General features: G+C 42.1%; 1 protein-coding gene across 2 annotated transcripts in view; it reads right to left on the reverse strand.

The window, feature by feature from the left end:
• Window positions 1-18,717, reverse strand: part of MAML2 (mastermind like transcriptional coactivator 2) — a 331,519-nt gene that overhangs the window by 308,503 nt on the left and 4,299 nt on the right. The gene's annotated exons all lie outside the window — the stretch shown is intronic.

Here is an 18,717-nt window from a genome sequence, read left to right on the forward strand (position 1 = left end):
ATGAAAAGCAAAATATAAAACAGAATATAAGACTCATGAGGGTGAGGATCTTTGTTTCACTCCCCGATGTATCCTAAGTGCCTAGAACAGTGCCTGGTATATGGTTGACACTCAATAAATACATGTGAAATGAATGGATGGCCTAATTTTAGAATAGTCAGTGGTATAACCTTCCTCAAAATCACAGTAGGGGACATGGTAACCTGGGCTACTGGCCAATGTTTATACATTACTACATTCAGTAGCCTCCAAGATGGCCCCCAACGAGACCTACTCCCTGGTGTTCATATCCTTGTTCATATGCCTCCCACACTGTGTCAGGGTTGGTCTATGTGGTCAACAGCGTATGGGCAGAAGCAAAGGTTTGTTGTTTCTGAGATTGGGTTGTGAAAGACTGTGGCTCACTCTCTTGGAACACTGTCTCTGGACGAATCCAGCTGCTGTGACTTGAGAATACATAGGCAGCCTAAGGACAGGCCAAGGTGGCAAGCAACTAAGGCCTCTGGCCAATAGCCAACCGAGTGCTGCCAACAGCCATGTCAATGAACTCGGAAGCAGAGCCTCCAACCCCACTCAAGTCTTGAAGTGACTGCAGCCCCAGCCAATGATTTGAGTGCAATCTCATGAGAGACTCTGAGCTAGCCCTTCTGAATTCCTGACCCTTAAAAACTGTGTGAGATAAGAAACATTTACTGTGGAGCGCCTGGGTGGCTCAGATGGTTAAGCATCTGCCTTCAGCTCAGGTCATGATCCCGGGGTCCTGGGATCAGACCCCGCATTGGGCTTCATGCTTCTCCCTCTCTTTCTACTGCTCCCCCCTGCTTGTTCTCTCTCCCTGTCAAATAAAAAAATAAAATCTTAAAAAAAAAAAAAAAGAACGAAAAAAGGAACATATACTGTTTTCACTGCTCCATTTCGGGGTAATTTGTTATGCATCAACAGAGAATACAATTACCTAATCTTGTCATCTTATTAACATGGCAAATGGCATTTAACTTTTGAACAAAAACCATAATAAGAATTTTTACGGGAAATTCTAAGGGCTCAAGTCTGCAGATTCTTCTCCCTCCTGAAAGTTCTGAAAACATAAATATGTGTTCTTTCCTCTGATGCCCTATGGCCCCTTTTCTCTGCTACTCACGGAACAGTTATGCACATATGTAACTCCAGGAGGGCACAGATGCAGCATTATAGTTGTGTTTATTCTGAAAAAGGCCCAGGGTCGGGAACAGTATCCACCTCCCCAAAGGGAGGGAAGAAATATTCTTGCAATTTTTTAAGGAAAAAAATCTTCCTGCTGACATTAAATTAATTTTGATTCTATTTTAAACTTTTAGCAACTTATGTTCAATAGTGGAGGAAATATACCCCATAAAACAAAACAATTAGTTTCGGATTGAATAAGCACCACAAAGTCAATGAGCATATAACAACTCCTATATAGAAGGCCAGCCCTGAGACAGAACCAGTTGAGATTTTTCGGAATACGGCGAAGTGCCTAGAGTGGCACCTCACTCAAAAAGTTGTGCAAGTAACATTCATCAGGAAGAACTGCCAGCGCAACCTGCAGAAGCTACAGGGAGCTTTCCGGGATGGCCCAGGGAGATAAGAGACATGCAAACTAGGCAAGATGATTTCACGGCAGGATGCTTTTCCATCAAATAGCGGTTGTAAGTTAGGATGTATCTGTGGAATACCTGCAGCTCAACAAGAGGGAAAATGGAATAAGATGGAATTAACTCCTTTTCATACTGATTGGCAAATGTCACCTGTCAATTAATGCCCCACCTCAAAACTAACAAGGAGGTACAATCAAGGGTCTGATGGAATACCAGGAGGCTGAGAGAAGGGAGTCATTATGAAAGGTACTACTTAGAGTATCACCACAGCCCCAAAGCCGCTCTGTTCAGCTGACTGAACAGTGGAACCTTGAGAATCTTAAATCACAAGAGAAAGATGTCAAAGTTCAACCCCTCCTTTTGAACACTTAAATTCTTGAAGCTCCTGTAAGTCACCGTCTCCTCAGAAGGTTAATATGTATTTTGGGGAACTTGCCTAGATTCCTCCCAGAGATAAAAGAAATAGATATATTTGTGATAATCGTCCCTTCACCAAATTTCTGAATACATCTCTGTATTTACAAGCCAGTGAGAGTTTGGGATATTATTTATGTTTTCTTAATGGAACTAGTAAAGTCTCCAGAATGTCGAGCGCCCAGGAGATGTGTCTACAGAATACTTTTATTCTAAATACAGAAGACTTTCAGGGCATAAACAATTTCCTCAGCATACTGCACTGCTTTTCTTTGAGCTGTTCTGCTCAATCATGTAAATATGTGTAGCAGCCATCCTTCCCTCCATGCGTGTGTGATGGGCATCTGTCAAAGTAAAAGGACCTAGCAGTTCCATTTCTCCTCCCCCTCAAATTACCAGTATGACTGGACCATCAAATTAAGCAACTAAATGCCAGATTTTCTTTTTTTAGATCATGCATAGTTTTGAGTTAGATGACTGGAAAAATAATCCTGAAGTCTGAGCTTTTTTTTTTTTTTTTAATAACAACTTTTCAACAGTTAAACTGCTCTTGGTAAATATGAGTAAAGAAAGTGAGCCCCAGTCCCAGCACATGTTTACAACTAAGTTAAAGGCTCTTAAAAATAGGGTGTTTGATGGTCCACTGCCAAAACATGAACTCTAACAGCCTGGAGTGCACAGCTAATAATAAAGAGTCAGTGTTACTATGAAAATCCCCGAGACGAAGCTCCAATTCAGCTTTATCCTTTTCACCAAGACGTTCCCCACAACGACACGGAGACATAAATTTGGAGTTCGAGGTCAAGGTGGGAGGGGAGGAAGCCTCAAAATGGTGGGAGGTCACTGAAAAGCAAAGCAACAAATCACTGGACTAGGCTCAAAACTAAAATGCAAAACAGAACAAAAAGAGTTCAGCTGCTGCTCGAGGACGGCTTGCCTTTGAGAAAAGAGGAAAATGCTTAGATAGCTAACGAAATAGGTAACAGAAGTCCAAGGTGAAGGACATATGTTAGGCACGAAGCAAGCTACGTGTGCTTTCTGTGCAGATTCCCGAAAGCAGAATGAACGGATACACAAAGAAAGGAAATACTTGGATCTCCTACAACTGGCTGCTCTGTGTGGAGTGAAGAATTACACTAGGCCTAGTTTCGGTGGATTCTTCTGCCCGCCACCACAAGCCTCACCGACAGGTTCTTTAGCCCTTGAGTGTTTGGAGACCCTGACAGCCGGCCCACACTGAACATGCATATAGGCCATCACACAAAAATCTGCATTTAATTCAGAGAACTGACATACTCAAGATGCTGTATCACTTACCTTCTAGGGAAGCTACTGATAAGAAAATATTTCCTAAGAGGGCACAGAACTTGTCTTATTTGCTACTCTATTCTGGCACCTAAAATGAGACTGGGACATCATACCTCAATACATATTTGCTAAATTTTTTTTCAAAGCTATCAGAGAATTTGATTCCCAAAACAAAATTCTGGGGATCTCACGTTTGGGGCATCATTTTCCTATTTCTACACTGTTTCTGTCTCTGCTTCTACCAAAAATGGACTTCCCTCAGAAGACTGATCTTAAGCAATGGTCTCTCCAGAATTTCCACATAAGAGGGGCTTAGGGGCAATCTGGTTGCAAGTCAGGGAGGGAATGAAGCTGAGTTTGCACTGCACTTTATAAAATATTGAAAAAAAATTCAGTCACCTTCTCTGAGCTCTCAGAGAGAACAGAGGTTATAACATCTTCAATGAACATACCCATCTTCAAGGCACTTACAACCTAAAGCTACAATTTATTTAACCTATTTAAACAAAACTTCATAAAGTGGTGTCATCTGATCTTGATGTATTCCTCCAAGGAAAGAGTTAACATTTCACCAGGAATCTTTATTCGAGATCCCCCAGATTTGGATTCCTGGTCCTAAAGAATCCATTCCAGGGGCTTGTCAGCCATGTTACCTTCTGTCTGCCCACCGCAGGTTATCAGTAATGAACCCACCGTGGCCCTCTTCCCACCAAGCTTGGATATCACCTTAGAACCCTCCTCGCAGCCCTCTGGGTGGTTACTACCAACGTCCCCCAGCATACAAGTCAAAACCTATTCGTCACTCACAGACCCTACACGTTCAAGTGTGTTCCACCTCTTGAAAACCAGGAGGCTGGAAACAGTCTCAAAGACTCATCTGCAGCCCCTACGCATTCATTCCGAATTTCATCTGCACCTCAGACAATGAGTTAGCTCTAATCACTACTGACTTTCAAATGTCTTCTTGCACTTGGGCTTCCAAACCCAGACCTGCGTCAGGAGCGAGCTGGAGTCTGATATTACCTGTGTAGCGACACAGTAGGAAACCATCCTAAACACACGAGCAGTGGCATCATCCTGCTTTGTTCAAATCCTGACTCTACCACTTGTGGCTGAGTGACCTGGGCATGTGCCTTCCTCATCTGTCAAATGGAAATAAGATTGTACCGGCTTCATCATGTGATTATGAGGACACTTGAGTTCATATTCTAAAAACACTTAGAAGAGTGCCCGACAAGTTAAACACTTAATGACTGTGATTTAAAAACAAAACAAAACACTGAACCAAAACGGTCTCTTGAAGATCAGTGTCTCACATCAGGTGTATGGTATGTTTAGTCACAGAAATAGAAAGGACTGGGGTCCTTTAAAAATTCATGCTCAACACAGTTTAATTTCAACAAACATTTACAAAATGCTTGCTTACTAGATATCTGGCATTATTGCAGGCCCCAGAAATACAAAGATAAATAAGGTATATTCCACTCCGAAGCAAAATCCTGTCAATTATGAACTGCTGCATTTTCTCTGGCAATGAGAAAACACCCATCGGCATGAAAAACAGATTCAACTTGGATCTGAATGGATTTAAAAATCACTTTTCAGCAAAGAGCTGCAGGTCTCTCCCTTAAGTTCCATCTAAGATATTCATTCCAAAATAAGCAAGAGAACTGAGAAAAACTTAGACCAATCTCGCTTACAGAGACAAATCTGCTTCTTTGATTCCAGATCAAGTTTCTATTCTTAACAACCTTGTAGCCCTCTCTCCCCAGACCTATGAGTTGGCTCACTAGATCCATAAGAAATACGGGTAGCAAAGTGTGGCCTTTCATAAATTAAAAAAGCTTTCTTGCCTTGCCTTGTATTCATTCTTACAAATTAATAAATTTTTAAAAAAGAAAAAAAAACACAAAAAAACAAGACTCCCTTTTTTTCAGCCTCCCTTATTCTAGATTTGATATGCCCTGGTTGCCTGACATCCTCATTCCATTCATGATTGACATTCTTTCTAGGAGAGTCATTGCTTCAAATCATGTGTGGGTATGCTTCTGGAAGCGCAAGACATTCAATGTCCTCATCTTAGATGCAAATTCAGTGATGTATTTGGGGCTCAGCTCCCCAACTTTGCCAGCTGTGCGCCCTGCACAGCCAGGCCCAGGGGTCAGGAGGGTGCATCTCTGCTCACTAGTGGAGTTAGTATAGGCCAGTGTGAGTCCCTTACCAGTCTCTAAAATGGGCATAATAATACCCCAGAGAACAAACTGAGATGATGTGTGTGTCCATACTTTGTAAGCTGCAAATTTGTTATTCAAAAGTAAGATATTATTAGCATTTCTCAACTTCTCCGAGTCTGTTTCCCATATATAAAATTTTTAAAAGCTATACTTACCTTATTTATTTTTTTATAGAGGGGAGGGGCAGAGGGAGAGGGAGAGAGAGAGAACCCTAAGCAGGCTCCCTACCCAGCACTAAGCCCAGCAGGGGGATCGATCTCATGACCCTGAAATCATGACCTGAGCGGAAATCAAGAATGGACGCTTAACCAGCTGAACCACCCAGGCGCCCCGTCCACTTGCCTTATTTATAGCATAGGGTTTCCACGCAGGCAATATGGGTTGCATACATATAAAAGGGTATTATTATGATTGCAAATACCAGTTACTGTTTTGGCCTGCCCACTGAGAACCTACTTATGCCTCCACCTCCTTTTGGTCCTGATGCTAGTTTCCTCATTGTTTTCTATTGCTAAAAAGGGGCAATATTCTTATTTTCCTCAAAGGGTGCCTTTCCATAGTTTCTCTTTAATTCTCAAATCTCAATGCCTGCTAACGAAATGAACACAACAGCTCCAAGGCACAGATGATGCTGACATGACCCACCTTCCTCCCTAAGGGGCATCGGAACCCGCATTTTGCACAAACTGGCCAAAGCAGCACGTGGCCTGGACAGGGCAGACCATCGCAGGGAGGGGCCCAGGCACTGGCCAAGGATCCCATCTCCTATTCAGAGGGCAGCTGTTTGTTTATGCTTATCACTTTCTACTTCCTGAAGTGTTTCCCAAATTTGCTTCCGTTTAATCAATCCAAATCAATCTCCAATCAGCCGTTTGAAGGAACAAAGTTCTGTGCACTGTACCACTAGTTAAATTTATCTCATTCTTTTGTTTGTTCAACGTTCTGTCCTCCCCTACCCGCCATTAAAATGTAAGCTCCATCAAAGAACAACTTTGTCTCTCCTGCGTGGCATAAGGGACTAACACAGGACCCAGCATACAGCAGTCACTGAGTATATGTAACTTCTACTCCATCATCCTTGTGCTTGTACCAAAGTTTTCTACTGAGGAGAGACTGGGCTTTGGAATTTCGATCTGGGAAAAATCTTAAATGATCATCACACTCTTGAGTCTTTCAAATGGTTGTAGCACTGGAACCATGTTTTTGATCACATTAAGGCATCTCTATACCTATAAATATGCCTATATATATACTTTAGTGTGATTAAAAACTTGGTGCTGTAGATGTATAAAATGCGTAATCAAACAGGAGGTGGGGACTTCGGAGGCCCACCACATGTTCTTTGTTCTCTCTTTTGTATCTCCATTCCTGAAAGACTCCTAAGACATCTCTAGGGGCATCTTTGGGGCACCTGGGTGGCTCAGTCTGTTAAGCGTCTGCCCTTGGCTCAGATCATGATTCCAGAGTCCCGGGATTGAGCACCACATGGGGCTCCCTACTCGTGGACAGCCCGCTTCTCTCCCTCTGCCCCTCACCCCACTCATGCTCATTCTCTCTTTCTCTCAGATAAATAAAATCTAGAAAGAAAGAAAGAAAGAAAGAAAGAAAGAAAGAAAGAAAGAAAGAAAGAAAGAAAGAAAGAAAGAAAGAAAAAAAAGAAAAAAAGAAAGAAAGAAAGAAAGAAAAGAAAGAAAGAAAGAAAGAAAGAAAGAAAGAAAGAAAGGAAGGAAGGAAGGAAGAAAGACATCTCTAGTTTAAAAGTCACTGATCTGGTCATTCATGTAACAAATATTTACTGTGGAACCAAAACACTGCTGAGGGCTAGGACACATGTAGTGAACAAGACTGACAAGCTTCCTGGTGCCATGAAGCTTACGTTCCAGTGGGGAAAGATAGGAAATGCACCAGAAAACAAGGAAGGGACATAAATTCAGATAGTGATAAAAGTCATGAAGACAACACCTCCATAGTGATAGGAGAGGAGGAGAGAGAAAGAGAGATCATTTATGTGTGTATGTGAGTTAGGGTGATATTTGAGCTGAATCCTGTATGACAAGAACAATCCAGCCAAGCAAAGTGCTATGGAGTCCAACATTTTTGGGTTGCAGATGGGGAAACTAAGCAGCAAAGGAGGGGCGACTGGCCACAAGGTGATTCTGTTAGTTAGCAGTAAAACTTGGACCAGAATGGAGGTCCCTTGTCACTCTACACTTACCATTGTGATACAATGTTCTCTTTCCCAGTTTCTGCAATTTGGCATGCTCTTGTCTTCTGGAGCAATTTCCTTTAAAACTGATCTTCCTTCCCATACTCTTTAATGTACTTCTTCATTCTACTTTCTCGGTAAGTCACCCACGTAACCAATTTGTGTCCATATATACTAAAAATAATCATGGTAAAAAAGGGTGTATGTGGGGGGTGGTGTGTGTGCATGCATATGTGTGATGGGGATCCGGGGTCTATTTTCTAAGCAAAAGTTAAGAATCTATTGGAAAAAAAGGCAACTTGACTTCCTTTGTCTTAGTATTTTTAAAAAGAAAAGCAATGTTGCATAGCATAATACCAAGACATTTTCATCTAAAAAAAAGTCTTAGAAGAAAAGCTAAGGAGTTTAAAAGTTACTAGAAAAAAGTCACCATCTCTAAGGCTCTAATCTAACAGACAATGAAGCTGTGTGTGTCTACCCTTGGAAACAAAATGAAATGACAGCCACAACCAAATGACCCTCTTGGCTTCCTGCTCGTTAGATCTTGTTTTGTGAAAGAAAATGCACTGGACTGGCCTGGAGCCCAAGATGGGATCCACAGACCCCAAAGATTCTAGGAATCATAAAGATAAAGTTTGCAGATCTATGCTCTAACTAAATCAAGAGATAGGGAGGGAGGGAATTGTGCTATCAAAGAAATCCTCTAGATTTACTATTTGGCTAGGTAAATTTTCCTTTGTTGATTCGTTTGGAGCAGATCCTGTGCATTCCTTTTTTTCCAGTTCTATTAAATCCCTAAACAGATCTGAGTTTTAAGGGCTTAGGGCTGCCCTTGGGAAATAGGTGATTACACTCTCTGCTTAGGGTTTTAGTGATAAGAAGAAGAAGAAAAAAAAAAGAGGCAGTGGACTGAATTCCCCTCCCCCAGACCAATTTTTCAGTGACTCTCTTTTGTATTTCCTCTTTAAAGCAGAAGCATATTTTTAAAATGAAGTGGTGACATGTATAAAATCCCATCCATTAATCTGCACTTTTCAATTGAGTGTATATGAGAGACAGACAGACTAGTCAATTCCTAAGGAAGGCAGGCTCCATAAGAGTCTTTCCCTTTTCATTTCACATTTTCTATTTCATGAATTATTTCACAAGGGTACTCATTCTTTACCCACAGAAATGTTCCAAGTGTGGCTAGGATAATCTAGGCAAACAAAAGCAGTATTTCCTCTAAAAATAAATTTAATGAATCAAACTCCAGGCCTACAACTGTGTTTTTCATACTGGAATCCAAAGCTCCAACAAACAGGGTCAGCGATGGAGTGATTTGCTCATGACTCCCAGGAAGAGTGTTAAGCAATGAACAGGGCTGTGCGCTCGGCCTTCGCCACAGCTGGACCTTGCTCCCAAGATTACTTCAGATCCTCCTCACTCGTATTTCCTTTAAAAAACAAAACATCCTCCCCTTGTCACCTTTCCTTCTTTCAGTTCTTCCTGACAGACCCATTTAAAGGAGAGACTGAAATGTGAAAACCAAAAATGACATACCAGGGAACTTATTCAAAGTGTAGTCACCCACAAGGGGCCTCTGAGGTGATCCAACCCACTCACCAGGTGCCCCTTATTGTTTTTCCAAGAAGGAAAGTAAGTAAAAAGACTTGACTAAGTTGCTGACTAGTTAGTGACACTAGGCCTTCGACATCCAATTCCTAGGCCAGGACTCTCTTACCATATCACTGGTAAGCGTAGTAAGTAGAATATGCGGAAGTGTAAGGTGGGAAAAATGAGGGACTTAGACTAATGTGCTGCAAAAGAAAGGAAAGGAAAGATAAAGAAAAGAAAGAAAAGGTGAGTTCAGAAACACTGCTCCTCAAGACGGAACACGCTTACTCTTTTCCCTGCACGCCGTTGTAACTAGCAAAGTCTTCTGCGACCTAGAAGATCGAATGCAATTACACTGCCCATCTATATTGGCTATGCTGTTTGACTCTCCCAAGGGCAGCAGAGCAGTACAAGGGGAGTGACATCTTTATGAGGTTAACCCTTTTCTATTTTAAGGGAAGACTACCGAAGGCAGGTGTGTTCCCTGGAGCGTAACAAGAACGCTGGAGATTTGGTAGTTAGGAGGAATGACGGCACCAGGCCGTCATCCAGGAGGGAAAAAATAAATTGCTGTTCGGAGGAATGGCGAGCTGGGGGAGGCTCTAAGAATGTTGATGCACATGAAGTGAGAGTGACAAAGATGACGAAGAGAGATGACAAAGGAAGGGGGGCTTAAATTAGAGCCCAGTGAGAAGGGACAAAGGAGCAAGCCAGGAAAGGAATGTTTGTGCAACTCCACCACGGGCCAGACCACAGGCTAGGTGCTCTCGCGTATTATCTCCTTTAATCCTCAAAAGCTTTGGCACAGTTGCTACCACCAGAAAAAGCAGAAAATGAGTCTCAGAGATGTTAAGTAAGCAGTGCTGGGGTAACACGTCTAACAAGGGGGAGCCATCGCCCCTGCTAAGGTTTCCCAGCTCTGATTCAGTTAACCTTTGCTAAGTTACAAACCACCCCAAAAACATAGTGGCTGCAAACCATGATGTGATGTTTCCCATGATTCTCTAGGCTGGCTGGATGGTTCCTCTGCTGATTTCACCTGGGCTCGCTCACTCATAGGGCTGCATGGAGTTGGAGGACATGCTGGCACGTGACGGCCTCCCTCTCGTGTTGGCAGCTGGTGCTGGTCAGTGACAGGGGTACCTTGGTCCTCTGCGTGGGGACACTCCTCCTCCAGCTGGCTACACCAGCTCCCTTATAAGGTGGCCTCAGTGCTCCAAAAAGCTTCTTTTTTAAAACCACTTTATTGAGGTATGATGGACATAAAAAGCTGTATGTATTTAATATATACAACTTTGTCATCTGGGGATAAGTGTACATCTGTGAAACTATCACCACCATCAAGGCCATAACCATACCTATCAGTTGCCAAGGTTTTCTCCTGCCCTCTTTATTAATTTTACTATTATTTATGGTAAGAACATTTAACATAAGACTTTCCCTCTTAACAAATGTTAAATCAAGGAGGGCTTCTTAAGCCCATCCTCACAAATAGCACAACATCTTTTCTGTCAGATACCACTGGTTAAAACAAGTCAGAAGACCATTCAAGATTCAAGGGGGGCAATGGCATCTAGGTTTTAATGGGAGGAGGAATAAAGTCACATTACAAAGGGGCATGTGGGATAGAATCATTGTAATCATTTAAAAGACAATCTAGTAGTCTCTAAACAAGACTATTCTAAACTCCTTGCTCCTTCTACTACCAAAATGTTACTAAAAATTCCCAGATTGCCCCTGTTGTTTTTATAGATTATAAAAAGTCCTTAATAAGAGGCACTTGCGTGGCACAGTCGGTTAAGTGTCGGACTCTTGTTTCAGCTCAAGTTGTGATCTCAGGGTCGTGGTCTCAGGGTGGTGAGATCGAGCCCCAGATGGAGGCCTGTGTCAGGCTCTGTGCTCAGTGCAAAGTCCGCTTGAGATTCTCTCTCCCTCTCCCTCTGCCCCTTCCCCCACTACACGTGCTCTCCTTCTCTCTCAAATAAACAGATCTTGGGATGCCTGTGTGGCTCAGTCGGTTAAGCATCTGCCTTTGGCTCAGGTCATGATCCCAGGATCCTAGGGTCGAGTCCCATGTCAGGCTCCTTGCTCAGCAGGCAGCCTGCTTCTCCCTCTGCCTGCCCCTCCCTCTGCTTGTACACTCACGCTCTCTCTCTCTGACAAATAAATAAATAAAATCTTTAAATAAATAAATCTTTTTTTAAAAAGTACTTAATAAAAGGACAACTCTTTATAACCTGGAATAGAAAACTTGGGGTCTAGCCCAGCCTCTACTACTCTTTTAAATGGGCTTTAATTTTTTTTCATCTCTGAGTAAAGAATTTGGTCTGTTTTCTAAGGCCTTATGCTACTCCATAAATTGATAGAATAGTGTCCTATTTTCAGATCAGTATGAACTAGACGTCTTGGGGGCTGGGCAGGATGGAGATGAGAGATGGCTAGAAACGAGATGGCTTGTATTTAACATACTTCCTTTCATTGCTGTGGGTACAGAATTTGGGAGGCAGTGAGCAAAGGAATTACTCCTTCCCACGGTTGGTTAAAATCTTCCACGATCTGGGTGCTGCTCTGACCATTTCCCTTTATTATACCAAGGATTGGAGTACAAGTCCTTGCTCTAAGGGCTTCTAGACCTGGTTAGCCTGAACAATTCCTACGCAACGCACACTCACACCCGAGAAGCAGACAGTGGAGGTGAAAAGGCTCCTGAGCTGGTGTCTTCCTGAGGGAAATGCTTAGCTGGGAGCTCTCTCGGAAAGATATTGTTGCCTTGTCTGTGGAAGATCAAGTTCCCAAGGAGAAAACTAATGTTTAATTTAGCACAAAGACAGCTCAGAATCTCTCTCTGGGGGACTGAGCCTGCAAAGAGATCCACATGCAAAGAACCTAAGCGAGAAAAGGAAGCTCTCTTTGGTGCAGTGGCCACAGGACTTGGGCGCAAACTTCACTCAACTATTGCCTCTGCCTGTTGTTTCTGTCAGGAGGACCGCTGCTCTTTCCTGTTTACTTTTATGTCTGTACTTTGTACTTTTTCAACACTTCTGTGAAACAACCAAATGGGATAATACCACTAGCACATGCTTTGGCTGTCTGAAATTACATGGTGCAGTGTGGCAATCAAATGTGCAAGCCATAGCTGGTTTAGCAAGTATTGGTCCACTTAGGTGAACAACAACAACAAAAAAACTTCGTTTCTCAGCTGCTTAGCCAGAGAATGCTTTCATTTTTTACGTAATTGAGACTCCTGAGACCTCCAGAAATGAGCAGTGCACATTCATTTAAGTATGGCAATCATCATTCCAAAGACACAGTACAGGTACATACTGTATTCAATTAAGCCACATCTTTGCACTCTGGTTACCACGGCGTTAAAAGATTATACTGCGTATCCAAAAGTCTCCTGGTAAGTTATTAGAAGTTGTAGCAAACTTTTGCCTGAAGTAAATTTTCTGAAAAGGAAAAAACCAACACGAACAAAACCAAACCCAGGCATGTAATTAACTTTCCATTCAAATCCATGAGCACCACCTGAAGAGAACTCTGTCTCGCAATGAGGAATTCAAGGTGTTGGGCTGCATGTGGACGACAGTTATCGGTGTTGCTGGGAAAAGTCCACAAATAAAACTCAGCCACATTTCTGACAGAAGAGACTTTTTAAAACGACGATGTTAATGATTCTCTATCAACGTATGAACCTGCCATGACGACTCAGGAAGAACACTGTTAAAACAATATAAAACAAAACAAACCCAACATGAGGTTGACTCTACATTTCCTAAGAATATTACACTTCGAGAGGAAGAGGGGGATTAAGTGTGAACGATGGGGAATAAACACACTAACCAAAAAATTTTGACTACATTCTTTGCTCTGAGTTAAGACCAATAAATCCATCCTTGCCCAAACATCATCCACCCAACAAGACTATTCCTATTCTTATCCTGTCACTTCTGCAGAGAAACATCATGCTTTTGATTAAGAATCATCCTCAACAAAACTTGCTTTGACGCCTTGGCAACATTTTCCTCGCGTTTCTTAGGGAATCAACCTTTAGGTGGTACTGAGCAAGGAAGAGACTCTAAGCGAAGAACCACATCGAGGCGTGAAATTTTCCACACGCCCCAGGTCAGGGGTGGGAAGAGGACAAACTCCTGCTGCCGTTCATTTGCGGTTGCAGTGAGTTAACTGATTCCTTAGTGACTTGAGCCAGGAATCTGGCTTTCAAAAGCATAATTTTAAATCTCCACAGGAGGGAACTTCTAACTCTTTGTGTCTCGGTGACCAGATTCACTTAAGAATTATTCAGCAGTCTGAATTAATAATTCAGCTAAATTGGTAATTTTGGACTAATCAGTTCTAATGATTCCAAACTCTCAATAGACGGTTTAAATTTCTCACTTACCCACAAAGCCTACATGCCACACTTGCTAGGTAACTGAATGGAAAACCAACCTCTATTCCAGAAGAAGTCAAATAAACACTCCAGTCAAGTTCTAGATCAGAGGTCCTAGAATCCCAGGAATGGAAGGGTTATTCATTGATCCTGTTCTCAAGAGGAACACTAGTAAACTCATGCCAGGGAAATGTAAATCTATTCCCGATGACATCTCCATATTAAACTGCTTAGGGATACTGGATAATATGGCATCCATCACTAACCATTGTAATTAATATTAAAGAGAAAAGCCTTGCCCCCACAAAATGCCTCTCACACATTCTGAAGATGGGAATCCTGAGCTGGAAAAAACCACGAATCTGGCTCAGGCTCGTCACCTTTCACAGTAACAACAACAGCTAAATTTTATTGAGCCTCTACTAGGTGTCAGGCAATTACCTCATTTAATCAACAACCCCGAGTAGTTCTATGACAATCATTCCATTTTACAGCTGAGAAAACTGAGGCAGAAGAATTTAATTAGTCTCACCCCTGACCCCAGGCTCTTAACTGCTATGCCGCCTTGCCTCCTTAAGCCAATTTTCACACCTCTATTTCCAACCCTATCCACACCCCTCTTAGCCGTAAATACTAAGAGGGCAAAGGCTGTATCAAATTGCTCACCATAGATACATTAACTTTCATGGCATAGAATTACTGCACAACAATTCTTTATCGAATTAATAGATAATTTCCAAGCTCTATAAAGCACCCACGTCCACAATCTTGTTATAAAATTTCAGGACCTTTGCTAAAATCATTAAGACCTGTAGAGAGCACAGTGCATGTAAATACTATTATTTGACCATTTTCATAGCCATTCCTTCAGCAATTTGGTAGGGCCCAACTCTCTAGCCTTCTTTAAGACTTGTGGAGAATATATGAACATCTCTTTTCATCCCCTCTACAAGGAAATGAAATAGCTTTGAATTTTTCACATCTGCCCCTTAGATACATGTAGAAAAAGGTTGAAGCTGGCAGCCATAGAGAGCCCATTCACTATGGTCAGCATCCCAACATCATCACACCTTCAATCAGAAGGCGTTGGCTTTTCTCCTCTGCCATCTTTTCCATAGGGTACCTTCCCTGTGCCGTGTGAACATGCACCAAATAGGGGAAAATGGTATCCCACTGAAGCTTAGGGCAAGTCAAAGATACAGAACACATGTGCATTAAAAAGCAAGCAAGCAAATCTCAGAGGCCATCTGGAATCACAGCTTCTCAGAAGTTTCTGCTCACAATTTTTTTTTTTTTTTTTTTAATGAAAAGACTTTTGCCAAGTTCATAAACCAGCAAACTCATTTGTTGGGAAGATAAGTTTACACATCAAGAGGAGACACGTTTACCCACAGGGCAATTCTTATTTGCACTGGAAGGCCTAGCGAGCCTGGGAAGAGAGGTGTGTGTTCTGCTTCTTTTCGTTTCTCTTCTGTGTCTAGTGAGCATGCTTTTAAAACCATCTCCTTTCCATGCCAAAGGCCATGTCATGCGGTATATAACTCACCGGGAATAAGGGAAGTGTGTAAATAGCAAGGCATTAAGCAGCTCAAGGGACTGGAAGATAGGTAATACAGAGCACTTAGGCAATGTGCTCTGAGAAGAGGCTGCTGGAGGGGAAGTGTAATACTTGTCTTCAAGTGTATGAAGGATTATTATTGCTTCATAGATGCTGACTCCTCTGAGCCTTCCTTGCTCTACCATTTTCCAGGGCTGCTGGTGTACTCTTGCCAGAGCTTCAGCCCCTCCAGGAAGTGGATCAGCCTCACCTGTGCCCCTCACTGCTCACACCCAACCCTGTCTGTCCCACACCTGATGTTGATACCCATCTGCCCCCCGCTACCCCATCCCACATTTCCGCACGCGCCCTCCTCCCAGGCCCTGCTGCTGCCCCAGGTCTGAAGCTCTCTCCTACCGGCTCCTAACAGCACTCACATTTTGAGCACCTACTGTGTGTCCGACACTGTGCCCGCTGTTCTGCTGTAGAGCACTGGTTTTGTTTTCCAGATAAAGGTACCGATGCCCAAGAAGAAGAAATTATTTCCCCAAGCTCATAAAGCTAGTAGATGTGAAGTGGGATCCGAATACAGGTCAAAATATAAAATCTGGGCGCTAAATTCTTCCATTTACTATTTCTCTAAGCCTCAGTTTCCTTATTCGTGAAGTGGGGCAAGTGTTGCTTACTCACCGGGTTTTTTTTTTTTTTAAGGCATTATATAAAATATAAAAGTGCCTGGTACATTCTAGGGCTCAATAAGTATTTATTCCTTTTTTCTTCTGATTTTCTACATCAGTTTTGGTCCGTTCCACCTAGTTAGTACTTGTACTGCTCCTTTATCGATGTGGTCTTGATTTGCCAAACGGACTGGTAAACGAGCAGGGACTATGTCTTTAGCCGCACTTCTCTCTATTCTCCCACAGAGCCTGTTACAGTGTGAGGGAAATTAGCATGAAAATGCAGAAGAAAGAATTTGGAATTGTTTTCATTAAACATGATCCAGCCTACGAACATATATAAGGGCCTGGAATAAAGAACAAGGAAGTAGAATCCACTCGGGATAGCTTCCTTGCCATGCACGGCAGAACGGATGATTTTTTTAAAATTTCCGTCCAGGCTTTTTGAGATTAAACAGCAGCGCTAAAAACACACACACACAACAACAATTAAAAACAAGAACAGCTAATCATAGCTGCTCTTTTAGTCATATTTAATTATTATGTCTTAGAACATTTGAAAACCCGTGTTTGTCTTGGTAACTTACAAAAGGTTTACAAGCATAGGGAAGCCACACAATATTAAACTGTAAGGTTTAGAACTCTAAGGTTTGAAAAACATCACCTAACAATGACATTATTTCAAAGAACACAGATGCCTTCTGTAAACAAACACTGACCCAAACAAGCAAGGCATCTTGGTTGACATAACAGCCCTCGCTGTCAAAGCAAGCTTTCTGTCCATTTTTGAAAAAGGATTGTACCAACTTCTCTCCCCACTTGAACTCTTTTGCCTTTGTGAGATCTTATAATTATATTTACTTGAAAGAAGTAGTAGGAAGGTCTTGGAGAGATAAGAACTCTCCCTTTATTACTTTGTTCTGGAAAACAGAACAAAAATAGGTCAGTTCTTAAGGAAATGATCGCTGCATATATAAATAATGTAAACACTCCTATCACTGTCCTGGGGAGGATATTTATCATGTAGACAGCTAGAGACACCCAGATCTGGCCAATGAACTGTTTCTGTTCTCAAACCCCCACTTACAGCTCTCAGACTGTGAACTGTCAATTGGAAACTTGATTATTATCAGTTAAAAATAACCAGGGAACTCTGGCAATGATTTAACTTGTTTGACTTTCTTAAGCTAACAATTAACATTTTAGACTATTGTTGACAAAATATTTAACTTTCCCATGCCATTTGTGCAAACGACTTTTCTAATATTCCTTAAACGCTCCGGTGGACACACCTTTCCCAAGCTGCTCTGGTCCGTGCCAGGGCCTGTAAAGGACATGCGTGCAAAGACCCTAAACACTTTCACAACATTGTACATTTTAACTAAGATTTCCTGGGACCTTCAGGAACACTTAAGTACACTGATAACTCAGTCTTATCTTGGCAGCGCTAAATTTGAAATACCAATCCCTCTATTTACAATAAAAGCTATTTCACCATTTAAAACAGACAACTGAAAGCTTAAGTATACTTTTAATCCCTGGAAAAACTGGTATTATGATTCGTTGCTTAGTAGTTTATTATTAGCAATACTAGTAATAATGCCTTGCATTTCTGCAGTGCTTTATTTTCCCCAACGCCTGTTCAGAAACGTAGATTCATTTGCTTCTCTCAACAAGCTAGGACAGCAGTATTGTTCTCTCTGTTTTACGGATGACTGCTAAGTAACTTGTCCTAGGGTAGTGAGCTGGTTAGTGAGCAAGCAGGCACAGAATCAAGGAGGCAGACTCCTTGTCTGATCTGCTTTCTTTCCTCCACACAACGTTAGAGAAAAGATCATCTCTGAAGCCAAAGATGACTTGGAACCACTTATCTATCCATCCTAGCAACACAGTCTATGCAACAGAAAAAAGAGCTTGTCTCAGGCAAAAGGGAAAGATTAATAATGAACCTCAGAAGCTCTAAACCGTACTGTTCCATGGACCAGCAATTATTCAGTTTCACAGTTCATTCAAAGATTCAAACATACTTCACCAGAAAATGATTTAGTGCCTAAAGCCTGCTCCAAGTGGTTAGAAATGCATATCTGCTCAAAGCCCTATAATCCAGGCCCTCTGAAAGGCCCTGTTCCTGCTGTCTCTGCAGCAATGGGGCTTCCCCTGAACTTGTACTTGAGCTAAACGAAGAAATTGGCTGAGTAAGGGCTGCAGAATTAGGCTCTCAATGTGGAGAGAATTAGAACTGGCTTGGAGGTTATTCTTGCATTGTTCTTGAAACTTCGGCTATTGAAAAAAGCTCAGACGTTATATACTTCCTGCAGTACAAAAGCCCTCAAGTCAACGCGATCCCACGGACCAGAAGTTCCCTGCCCTCCACGTTCAGATACGACTGACCACACACTAGGCGTTGCACTAGCAAGTAGGCAGCACACAGAGCTTTCATCCGAGGACGCGGTGCTTATCTGATTTTAGACGATCAATATTCTCTCTCTCTTTGAAAGGACCTTTATGGCCACTTATGGCATACGAATTAACTATTAAAGTGCTACATTCAGCACACCCAGACAGAAATAAATCTGGTTACGGACACAGCAATAAAATTAAGAAAGAATTCTGCCACTCATTCTGCGCAAAGGCCCCTTTAAATTAATAGTGTTTCTGAGAATAAGAGGAACTCGCGTGAAGTGGGACCTGCAGATCTAATGGGTTTGATGAATCACTCCCCAATGCCCAGGC

The sequence above is a fragment of the Ursus arctos genome, unplaced genomic scaffold (genome assembly GCF_023065955.2).
Source record: "Ursus arctos isolate Adak ecotype North America unplaced genomic scaffold, UrsArc2.0 scaffold_22, whole genome shotgun sequence".
NCBI lineage: Eukaryota > Metazoa > Chordata > Mammalia > Carnivora > Ursidae > Ursus > Ursus arctos.